Below are 10,020 nucleotides of genomic sequence, written 5' to 3' on the forward strand. Positions count from 1 at the left end.
GTGCAGGCTCTTTCCCAAATTCCATCCCTGGAGACCCGGCTGGCTTTCATGTTTCTGGTGTTAACTCTTCTCTTGGTCACAGACAATCCTCTTCCCCAGTCTTACATTGATTATTAGATTGCCTCAGCCCCACCTAAACAACACACCAAAATAATGACTTGTTGAAAAACTATAAATCATTTCAATGTCTAAGCTTGGAAAGCCACTTCAGTCAACAGCCTTGCTGTGAAAAGGTAAAGAAATTTCCAACCTTCTGCTCGCTGAGGAAAAGCTGCTATTTTCCTAACTTTTATTTGTTGGATGGAGGAATTTTCAGATTGGTTAGAAAAGGGATGAGGGAGCGGGGGGATAACTTAGGCAAACTTTATCTGGTCTTTATTATAAACCTCAGTCCTTGTCTCATTGAGCTTAGGCTACAAAAGGTAGCTAGAGATTGAGATTTATTGGTCTCTAAATGAAAAGATTCATTTGATATAAGAGGTTAACTCAAAGTTCCTATACCGTGACTGGCTTCGGCAAATGCCTCTGTGGAGTCAGCACAAAAGCAGTTCAAAGAAATCTTAAAAACACACACACATATAGACACACAAACACACTGGACCACTTAAGCCGCAAATGCAATTCTCTTTTCTTTGTTGTTTCTTCTGTCATTACAAATCTCCAGCCTCTTTCTAGGTGGCTGGGATGGTTGGCTCCCCCATGCACACGCAGCTGAACTTTGCCATTTTGTATCTTTTGCTTTTACTAGCAGTGAATGAAAGAATAAGGGGCGGGGGATAAAGTAAAAGGGGAGAAGAGAACTAATTCAAATAAAGCAGAATACGTTTGTAAATGAGGTGGAGGGGAGAGAGAGGGAGAGAGAGAGATGTGGATGGAGGAAAGAGGCTCTAGGATAAAAGTAGGCAAACTGGAAATTGATGAGATGGGTTTTCAATGATCAGACTCTATGGATCCAATGGGAACCTGCAGAATATAAGATTGTGTAGAGGAGACCGAGAGAGAGAAAGAGAGAGAAAGAGAGAGAGAGAGAGAGAGAGAGAGAGAGAATGAATATGCCAGAGACTTCAGGGGGGAACAGGGAGAAGACAGCAGGCAAGGACCTGAGATCCTGTGCTAGGAGAGAACTATGGAGATGCTAATGAGGGAAAATTAACCTTCGAGTTGGGTCTGTGACATGGGCCCTCCATTGAATGCCTGACCCAGGGGCTGCAAGCGGCTTCGCTCTGCACCAGCGAAATGAGATAATCGCTCTGAAACCCACCAGTCTTGGGGCAAACAAGCTCTGAAACCCTGTTGTGGAGAGTAACTAGCTGCTCCTCCAAAGAAAAGGAAAACAAATGAAAGCAGGCAGAACTGCAACCAGTCGGAGAGAGCAAACCTCGAGACATTGGGTGCATTTGTTCAACTGTGGAGCACCCCCAGGCTGGCACTTTAAAAGAAGGGAGAAGTAGGGCCTGGGAAATGAGAAATATCTTCATCTCCCTTGCTCCCGTCTGTCACCACAAGGCCCCGGATAACTGGGCCTTGGTGAGGCAACACAAGGGATAAATGGATTTTGTCTTCAGGAACGTGGCCACTGGGCCAGAGGATTATTTCTTAGCCAGAGAAAATATATGGGGGTAGGGTGGGGACAGTGGGGAGGAGGGACAAAGAACAGAGAGAGAGAAGTTGAAGAGGACAGCCACCAAAACAAACAAACCAAAAGAGAAATTCAAAGGGAAATTTGAAAAGTGGAGTGGCTGTGGTTACACGTCACAGACACGGAGGCATTAAAACACACACACACACACACACACAGGGATTTTATTAAACAAACACGTCAACAACCAAACGCACATCAAAAACACATTTGCTCCTGCTGTCATAGAGAAAGAGGGTTTGAAATGATTGTGGGGTTCTGTTAGGGACCCTTCTGGCCTTTATTGCTGGGGTCTCTCCCCACCCTGCCCCCACACACACACACAGCCTTTTCACAGAAACCCTAAAGTCACTGATGGAGAAGGGGCCTCCCAGAGGCTGCATGGGGAGGACTCCCTGTTGGAAGTGAAGGGGTCCTGTTTCCAAGTAGAGACATCAACAAACCACAGTCTTAGTGACAGTGACAGCACAAAATTATGTTTAATGTTGCAAGGGGGAAAGGGGAAATATAAAATTAGCGCAGAGAAAATGTTTCCCAGACCTTCTTTACAATTAGGGCAGTGGCATAGAGATGGGCACGCCGGCAAGGAGCAAGGTCGAAGGCAACCTAGCAGGCCCACGGCACTGGGTGGAGGCAAAGGTCCCTCCAGTCCCAAGGGGTCCTCATTCCCTGGAAGGAAAAGGAAGGCTTCTGGAGGGAGGTTAATGGCACTATGCCCAATTGCTTTACTTGGTTTAGAGCCTGTTTTTGGAGAAGAGAGGATATTCTAGACATTCCATCCCGGTGAAGATTGACAGTTCAATGACTGGACTGCTCAGTCCCCAAGCCACGGGGTTTTTAAATTAGTGATGAGGCTGGTGAAGGGGTGGGGGGTGGTGCTGGAAAGAGGAAAAGGAAATGGGGGGGAATAGATGTGTCATCCCAGATCCCTCCCCTATCCGTTTAGGAACCTGGGTAGTTGCGGGGAGAAGATGGAGAGAAGTGGGAATTATTTAATAAATTAGCAAGTCCCTCTTTGGAACTTGGAATCAGCCCTCCTTCAGCTGCCTGGTACAGGCGGGCAGGACCCAGAAACTTTTTCCTGAGCCCTGGTCTCTCCAGAGCCTCCTCCAACCCCATGCTCAGGACCAAGGGCAAGCAGATGCCTGCCAGGCAGTGGAGGGGATTTGCCCAGAGAGAGCCAGGGAAGTGGAACGGTGGCATTTTCAAGAAGGAAGCAGTTTCTGTTCAATGGCAGAGATTATATTTCCTAAGCTGCTTATTTAAAGAGACAGAGATAAGAGAAAGAGAGAGAGAGAATTCCCATCCTGTTGTGGTTATAAAGAATATAATTTTGCCTTTGTCTAGAAACCGCTTTATTATTGTGGTTATTAAACAACACAGTTTCCCTTCTTAGTGTGTGTGTGTGGGGGGGTAGGGATGAGAGAGAGGGTAAGTGGAAAATTCATTTTTCAAATAATACAAATTTAAAAGGAATGTATTTTAAAAAACACAACCTGGATGGGAAGGCAGGAGATGAAAGACCACCGTAAGAGAGAGAAAAAGAAGCAAAACATAGAAAACAGCCTGATTCTTTAAACCCTCATCGGTGCAGAATGATCAGGAAAAACAACTAGGGGAGGAAGAAAAAGCAGCTGCCATTTCGTACGTGGTGGTGGCTCCATGACCTTAGGGAAAATGAGGGAGCTGCTATACCTTGGAGTTGTAGTTTTACACTTTGATTTTAGCAACAAGTATCAAAAGATCTAAACTAATTGATTGTCGAGTTCCTTGGCCCTTTTCCAAAGAGCAATATAGATTTAATTGTATGTTGCTTAAAACTCCATTTCTCGAACAGTGTGAAACATGTAATAAAAGTCATAAACCGTATCGGAGAATCTCCCCCCCCACACACAAGCATAAATACCTAACTGACACTTGGAAATCTTAGCTAATACCCCTAATGGGTTAAAAAAAAAAAAAACCAAAAAAAAAAAACAAAAAAAAACGCCATCTCAGAGAGGTAGCCACATAATAAAATCTAAACTGTTAATCCATTTTAACTCATTCAAAAAAAGAGCCTGCGGTTGCGGGAAGGACGTTTTGCAGAGGAGGGGTCGGGGTGAGAGGACCCCACATCAGCCATCTGACTTGTTCAAGCGCCGGTGCATCTAAACCCCACTGCCCTAAAGGGAAAAAGGAAGTGCTGGCCTTCCAAAAGACACCAGAGATCTCTCCAGCCTGGGAAACGGAGCTGAAAGTTGCAGCCTAACTGCCTGGCCCAAGCTCTCCTCTCTCCCCCCGAGACTGGGAAGCCACTCGGCGGCGGCCGTCGCTCTGCACCGGCCTCAGCCCGGCTTCTCCCGAGGGAGAGGGGGAGCGGGAGGCGGGCAGGAGCTCCCCAAAGCTGCGCCACCGAGTCGCCCCCTGCCCCTCCGCCCGCCGCAGCTTTGTCCTCCACCAGCCTCGACCCCCAGCGGCTGTCCCGTCTGAACCAGCCGGGCACCCCCCTCTGCCCTCCCCGGCCCGGGGCATCTCGGAGAAAACGAGGGTCCCAACCACGCCTGCGCTTCGGTTGGGGATCAGCCGCTGCCGCCAAGCGGGCGGCTGCGCGGGGTGCGGGCCGTGCCCCGGCGGGGCTACGCGGGCCGACTGCGGGCGGGGATCTGTAAAAATCCACGTGAGCCGCCCCCTCCTCCTGCCACCCGCGGCCCCTGACACGGCAAGCATTGAAGCCGGCCCGGAGGTCCCCGAGGTCTCCGAGTGTGACAGTACTCAGCATAGCGGGTAGATGGCACAATTTTCTAACATTTAGAGAGAGGAACCCACGCTGAGAGCAATAAGTCCATTTAAAAGCCCTTTATTTAAAAGGAACAAAGATAACTGACAAGCGAAGTACAGAGACATCTCAATGAAATTTCCAAAGAAGAAAGAAATCAGAGGCCAAAGCAAATGCGAACTGGGCTTGATGGAACAGGCCAGCACTTTCCTCCCCCTCGAAAAGAAAGATAAAAGACAAAAAGAAAGAGGTGGTGGTCACTGGGGCTGTGTGCGTTAACGATCCCAGTCCAAGCCAAAGTCTAAAAACCCACGGCCACAGACACTTGAAGACGGCCAGGTGGGCTGTGCTGGGGCAGGTGGGAGAGAAGCCAGATCTGTTTAGGGGAAGAGACTTGGGAGTTTTGCTCTGGCCTCTGAGTCTACACTGTAACCTTGGATTACAGCCGCCTCAGCTTTGGGTTGGTGGGGTTCAGGGAGCCCAAGGAAGGTGGATGTGTCAGGCACCAGCTCTGGGCACACTGGGGCCTCTCCATGAGCAGAGGGCCCCAGGCCTCGGTCTTGGAGCTGCCTCCTCTAAGAACGATGGATGCCCAGGGTTGCGGGTCCAGCAAGTATCCATGACCTAAGACTTGGTCAAAGTCAGGGTACTCAAGTGGGCACTCCTAGACTGAAACAACTGCCAGTCTTTCAAAACCAAGAGGGTTACAGGAGCGCCCACTGATGTCTCCCCGCAAATCCAACACCGGCCCACACTTCATCCTGTGATCTAACACTGTCACCACCGGCTCCCTACCTCCAAATCTCCAAGCCTGGTCCCCCACGCCCACCAAGAGACCTGCAGAGTGAGAGGAGACAGAGGAGGGGGCGAGAGGCCAGGAGAGGGGGCAACAACCCTCTGGTCTTCCCTGCTCGGTGCTGGCGGGGCAGAAAGGGTGAGGCGGCTAGAGCCTGCGGGGGGTCAAATGATTGTATTTGGGTGGGTGCTCGCCGACGTATTTGCTGAGTAAACCTCCCTCGCTGTGCTGAAGGCGAATCCCCGTTGATAAATCCATCATTACCGTTCGGATTCAGGGAGGCAGCCGCGGCACTAAATTCATCTTACATTTGTAGCGCTTTAATAGACATTTATTAAATGCTTTTAGAGAGAGGCATGGGGCGCGTGATTACATCCTAGTTATAGACAGAACATAAAGACCCACGTTAACACCCATTTGCAGGAAGGAAGGAAGAGGTGGGGAGGGGGGAGTAAGGCGGAGGGAGAAAGCGAGGAGAGGCCAGCAGAGATGGGGCGGGCGGGGGCACAGAGCCTGGGCGTTATTAGCAAAGGCTGCCTGGCAGGGAGCAAGGCAAAAGCCGCAGGACGTCTCGGGCTGCGGAGCGGAGAAGTCCCCCCGCTCGCTTGGCAGTTCCCTGGGCTTTCCTTTACCTGGCGCTCCCTCCCCCTCACACTTGGCAGTGCCGGGGGAGAGGGGCTCCTTTTCTCTCTTCCAGGGCACTAGGGACCTTGGCACTGCCTCGGTCCACCCTTTGCTGTCCCCACCCCCCACACCTCCTTTACTTTATGCCAGGCCTCTCCAACTGAGACTGCTGGGAGTATCCAAACTAGGGGAAGAGGAGCCTCTGCACTTCAGAACCCCAAGAGCTCCTTTTAAAGCATCCTCTCACCCCCCAAAACAGCCAGGGAGTTGAGCCAGGCCCCCTTCATCACAAAACACACAATCTCTGAGGCCACGGGTACGGGTACGATAGCCCCACTGCTCCAAGGGTTCCTTGGCCTGACTTAGTCATGCTCATGGGTCCCTCCTCCTTCCAGGGCCAGGAGGGTGCTAGGCCACCTTTGCACCTCGACCATCTCATGCCTGGGGATCTGCCCTGGTCTTGCCCTGTGTCCCTTGACCTCAACCTCAGGAGCTGGGCCTACAGGAATGCCTGGGCCTCCAAAGGGCCTGACGCCTTCCGGAGGGCCCCCAAGGCCTCATCTAGAGGCCCTGTCGCCAAGCTCCGTCAGTCCTGTGCGCGCCTTCGCTCCCCTGGGACGCAGCCACCGACCTGGGCCAGGAAGGCAGCGGTCAGGACTCGAGGCCCTCCCTGGCTCTGGGCAAGAAACACTTCCGCTATCTCAAAGTTGCCATAAGAAAATAAATACAAGTGACACTGTGCTGGGCCAAAGCTCATTAGTTCGTTGTCCAGGGCTAATAAAGGAACAGAAGCGCAAATTATAGAGTTCAGCTCCAACACACGCTCTGTCACCCGAGATCAGCGCACCGCGAGCCTGATTCCAATTGCTCCGAACTTGCTGCGCGGTTTGCCCCCCGCCACCCCCTCCTTGCGAGCAGGAGGTTGGTGGAAAAATATAGTTCCAAAGGGGGTAATGATCAAGCTTTTCCTCTCGGAAGCCTGCGCCACCTCATTTCCCATCAGTAATCCCAATAAAATTAACGTCGTGGCTGCAATTGAAAAGAGGAGGGCCGGCGACACTCCTGAAATAACACACTCTCCCCTAGCAAAAGGTAAAAAGCAAAACGGCCCTTTGTTCAGCTAATTAACGAAGGCCCAACTCCGAAAGCAGATGTGTTTGCTTAGCTAATCACAAGCATGTTTCTTTCAAGGAACGTCATTTTGAGGGGGCCGCTCCAGGGGATGGGAAAGGGGGACACAGCACCCCCCAGGCCCTCTCTGCCTCAGGGGTCTCTCACCCCAGACTAAGATCCAGAGGCTGAAACCAGGCAGCCCATCTCTCACACCTTTATCCCCCTTGGCCCTACCCCAGAGGCCCAATAGGCACCTCAGAGCTCGACGGAATGCCAGGCCTGCAAGACGGCAAGGGGGAAAAAATAATAAAAGTTTTAATGACACAGATGCCATATTAAATGAGGCAGTTTTACAATTCACTTTGAATAGGACGCTAACTTATTACAAGTGTGTTATCAGAAGGACGATAAGATTTATAACTCCAAGAGTCAGCTTTTCGCCTTAATGACAATGGATGTTAAGGGAAGGAAATCTGTTCTCTATTAGAGAAGATGAGAGTCCCTTCTCTGTTTTGGGGGCCCTTACAGATGGGTCCAGGAGGAGAGATACCAAGCCCCTTTGTGTTTCCTTACGAAAAATTCTCTTTCCCCTTTGACTACGAAAACGGGTTATCTCTGCTGGGTGAGCACCTCGCTCAGCTTTTGAGCTTGAGCTTGAGAGAGGGCGAGAGAGAGAGAGAGAGAGAGAGAGAGAGAGAGAGAGACGACAGGAGGCAGGGATGGGGATGGAGGTGAGGGGGTGGGGGCGGTTCTCAGCCCACGGGTTCCTGCAGCAAAACTATTTCCCCGTCTTTCTTTGCCATACAAAAGATGGCTTTCCCCTAAACCAACACAGTAAGCAAACTTTAAAAAACTGGGGTCCTATTACAAACCAACGCCCAGCACTAACTGCTTTAAAATTACTGCATAATTAGATTTAGTTGAATTTCACCATTAATTAGGCAGCCGCACTGCAGGGAGCCTTTGAAATCTGAGAAAATGGGAAAAATCATCTGAAGCACGTTTTTAAAACCCAACTTCAATAAATCTTGACGAGGCCCGGAATTCAGAGAGCACCTCGCTTCCCTCCCAGGCGGCTGCGGGTAGGGGTCTCCGGGCCCGGGCGCAGGCTGGAATTGGATGCAAGGAAGGGGCGAGTCCCCCATCCGCTGAGAGCTCGGCCCAGGCCAATCCACTGCCTCTGAAGACCCTCTCTGGGAGGCCCGAATCTGTCCCACGGCCAGCCTCGCCCGCTCAAACCTATTAAAGAAAGGGGGTCCTCCGCCGAGGGCGCGCTCCTGCCAGGGGCGCTGTCCACGCAGCTCGCACGTTAGCAGGGCCCGCGACCACCCGCCCCGAGCGCGCCCTCGGCCGCCGCGCGCCCGCAGCCAGCCCTCCGCCTCGGAGCCGCCACTGCTGCAACTTTGACAGGCGGGCGGCAAGTTGTGCCCACGCCCGGAGGGTGCGCTGAGCGGCCCGCACCCCCCGCCGGCCCGGCCCCGCCGCGACCCCGGCGCAGCCCTCGCCTTCGCGAGCGGCGAGGGAGGCGAGCACCGCCCGGGTCTGTACGTACCGGCCTCTCCCCCTCCCCCTGTGCCATGCCAACGTTTCAGATGCTTCGAGGATACACACTTCTCGCTCTTTCCCATTTGGCTCCCGTCGGGAGGGGAGACACGAAATAAACTCTGCTAATTATAAGGGCTGGGGAGGGAGGGGGCGACGGGAGAAGGGGTTGCCGCGTTACCCATCCTTTCCCTACGAATTCTGCTGCTTTAATTACAGAATCCTCGAGGACCGCACTCACTCGCCAGCCAGAGTTTCAAAGAGGGTTTTCTGCCTGCAGATGAAATGGCCTTTAGCCGCCCCCTCCCCTCTTTCTTTTCTTTTTTTTTTTCTTTTTTTCTTTTTCTTTTCGGTAACCAATGTGTTTTCTATTACCCGGCCCTGCCGTGCCTGGCGGCCCGGCGCTCGCGGTGCAATGGGAGACGCCATGTTGGCTCAGCTCATAGGACCAAGTCAAAAGCGAGCTTCGAGGCAGAGTTTCACACGCTCGAGCTCCCCCTGACCGCCGCCCGCCCCCGCCCCCCCCGCGCCCGCGCCCGCGCCCGCGCCCGCCGCCGCGCGGTGCACAGCCAGGGACTGCAGCTCCGCGCGCCCGGCACCCGGCACCCCGGACTTTCCGGGGGCGCTGGCGGAATTCCGCCGCACGTAAGTGGGGGGCGGGGGCGGGGGCTGCGGGGGGGCGGCACTGTGCGGCGCGGCTGCCAGCTCCGAGCCCCCGGCCCTGCGAGCCCGGCGGATGCACACGCGGCCCGCGCCAAGGCCCCGGCCCCGGCCCCGGACGCCGCCCGCTAACTTTGAGCCCCGGCCCCTCCGCGGCCCAGAGAGAACTAATGCAGAAAGGCCGAGGCAGGGCGACCGCGAGCCGAGCGAACTGGCTGCTGCATCCCCCCCCCCCCCGCCCCCTGCGCGCGCGCGCACACACACACACACACACACACACCCAGCTCCGTCTTCCCCCAGGTTTGTTTGAAAGTGGCCAGAAGCAGCGATCGCCCCTCTCTCTCTCTCTCTCCTCGGACTATTGTTGCATTTCGCGTCTAACTGGGTTCTCTCACACCCCCCGAGCGCCAAGGGGAGGGAGGGGGAGCGGGTTGGGAAAAGAAATAAAGCGAGCTCAGATCAGATGGAAAGAAAAAAAAAAAAAAAAAAAAAAACCCAGCAAGGAAAAAGAGACACTTAAAGGGAAAGAGTCGCCATGTTTAGCAGCTTTTTAAAAAAGATCTCGTCAATTTCACACAGAACGCACTCGCTGGGTCCCAGCCCTCGTCTTTTGTCCAGTTCAGTTGCAGCAAAGATCTTTTGTTCTAACTCAGCGTGAAAAGAAAAACTTTCTTTAAATGCAATAAACTTAAACCAAACTCAAGACTCTAAACAGATCCTCCTCCGGCCACTCTAAACATATACAAGGGGTTTTGTTTTAACCGTTTGAAAAATTTTGGGTCCTGTTTTTCTGCCTTGCAGACCCCAAGCTCATTGCTGAAACTCAGAGAGAGTGAGAGAGAGGTTTCCAGTGACTAGAACACATGCTTAAAGCATAATAAAACAGGG

The sequence above is a fragment of the Canis lupus genome, chromosome 2 (assembly GCF_048164855.1).
Source record: "Canis lupus baileyi chromosome 2, mCanLup2.hap1, whole genome shotgun sequence".
Classification (NCBI taxonomy): Eukaryota; Metazoa; Chordata; class Mammalia; order Carnivora; family Canidae; genus Canis; species Canis lupus.